The sequence below is a fragment of the Bidens hawaiensis genome, unplaced genomic scaffold (genome assembly GCF_021521415.1).
Source record: "Bidens hawaiensis isolate Kalapana, Puna unplaced genomic scaffold, B.hawaiensis_p1.1 tig00018246_1, whole genome shotgun sequence".
Classification (NCBI taxonomy): Eukaryota; Viridiplantae; Streptophyta; class Magnoliopsida; order Asterales; family Asteraceae; genus Bidens; species Bidens hawaiensis.
Genome location: NW_027492762.1, coordinates 435,057 through 437,285, shown reverse-complemented (window position 1 = coordinate 437,285; position 2,229 = coordinate 435,057). Strand labels below are relative to the sequence as shown.

The 2,229-nt window shown below is 34.5% G+C and overlaps 1 pseudogene; it reads left to right on the top strand.

Moving 5' to 3' along the window:
* Window positions 1–244: 244 nt before the first annotated feature.
* Window positions 245–1,123, top strand: LOC143555709 (7-deoxyloganetin glucosyltransferase pseudogene; annotated as a pseudogene).
* The last annotated feature ends 1,106 nt before the right edge of the window (window positions 1,124–2,229 follow it).

Here is a 2,229-nt window from a genome sequence, read left to right as displayed (position 1 = left end):
TCATTACACTTCTCTGTCTTTCTCTACTCACAACACCCTAACTCGTGTTATTTAGTGGATGGAATGTGAACTCTCCGCCAAACAAAACAAACATTAATTTCTATGTATTTTACACTTAGAAAACATAAAAGGAAAGATATGAAGTTTCGTATATCAAGCTAATACTACCATTTTACTTTGCTCTACAGATACAAGTGATTTGGTGAATGGATATTTAGATACAGTCATAGATTTTATCCCAACCATGTCTAGACGTCTAAAAGATATTCCTCCTTTCATCAGAATTATCTACCCAGGGGATGAGTTCATGGTACAATTTTTGTGTTCGCAAATAGTGAGAGCGAAAAAAGCTTCGGGCGTCATTTTCAACACTTCTGATGAACTGGAGCATGATGTTTTAGATTCACTTGCTTCCATGTATCCTCCTTGTTATGGTATTGGCCCTCTACACCTACTTGACAGAAATATTGACGATAAATCTCTTGCATCCATGAAATCAAACCTTTGGATCGAAGAAACCGAATGTTTAAAATGGCTAGACTTACAAGCACCATTATCAGTTATTTATGTGAATTTTGGTAGCGTTGTAGTGATGACACCTCAACAACTAGTTGAGTTTTGTTGGGGACTAGCAAAGAGCAATTATTCGTTCTTGTGGATAATACGACCCGACCTTGTCATTGGTGATTCTGCTATACTACCACCAAAGTTTGTAACGGAAACAAGTGGTAGAGGGATGTTGGTTGGATGGTGCCCCCAAGAACAAGTCCTAAACCACCCGTCAATTGGAGGGTTTTTAACACATAGTGGATGGAATTCATCACTCGAAAGCATCTCTAGTGGTGTGCCAATGATTAGTTGGCTGTTTTTTGCGGACCAACAAACGAATTGCTGGTGGAGTTGTAACAAATGGTGTGTTGCAATGGAGATTGACAATAATGTAAAGAGTGATGAAGTTTCCAAGCTAGTAATTGAGTTAATGAGTGGAGAAAAAGGGAAGGAAATGAGGAAGAATGCTATTGACTTGAAGAACAAAGCTGAGAAGGCATGTACTTCTCCTTCAGGTTCATCCATGGCTAATTTAGAGAAACTAGTTCAGTTGATTCATTCATTTTCAAAATGATTTGTAATTTGTTCTTTTATGCATGTGTGCCTATGCTACTGCTAAAATAATTGAGATATAGGCAACGTATTTTTATTTTAATTTGTATCACATGATATGAAACTACTCTTCATGCATCAATAATAAGATCCCTTTACCAAAGTCCTTCTTATTTAAGTTGTTCATCATAGCATACTGGAAACCAAAAGTACTTTTTATCTAGTTATAGGCAAAATCTCTTTAATATAAGCTAACAAAGTGGCAAGCAATATTTGCATTATTGTACTGGTTCAACTCAAGATCTTCTATGAAAAAAATTTTACACTTTATATTTTAGAGTGTTGTGTTGTGTTAAAATAGCAAGCACAACTTAAACCAACTGTTATGAAGAACAGAACCAAATCAATGAGTATCCAGACTTGTGGATTATAGGGGATTCTGTCTAATCAACAGCCGACACTGATGATTTTACTCTGGTTATATAGCAATATGATTTGGTCAAATTAATCCCACCGTCACACGAAATAGTAGTCTACATACAGCATTTAATTTGAAACTACCTCCAATGCTCAAGTGAACCTTCATGAGATTATAAGATACCAAGCACCATTAAAAATATTGCATGTCGCGATACTATTGATTAAAATTGATGTGTCGGTGGCTAACATCTTGCTAATACTTTTTTTAACTTTTCCGGAATTACAAATTTATATTAAAAAAGTTATTAATTCAATATGTAAGATGGTAAGAGAGGGGGATATTTTTATTTTCTTTTTAACAGCAAATTTAAATCACTGACGAGTTGCTGATCCCACCGGATATAAGGAATTAGGAAAATTCATATACTATTTTATTCAATTTAACAAGATAAGATAATATAACTAATTTCAGTATTATAAACCAATTCTAAATCTAAAATAATTGTTACTTGTGAGTACCTAATATTGGATATTTGGTTTTTTATTACGTGTCTATGGACTTATTAGGTATCCTGATCAGTTTGTAGTGGCAGCGATATCTCTTTTATAGTGTTATAACACTAGCCATACCCTATTACCCAAGTTTGAATCCCTCTTACAGTGATGTTGCCCATATTTCAGAGTGCATTCATGAGTCCGGATTCAAAT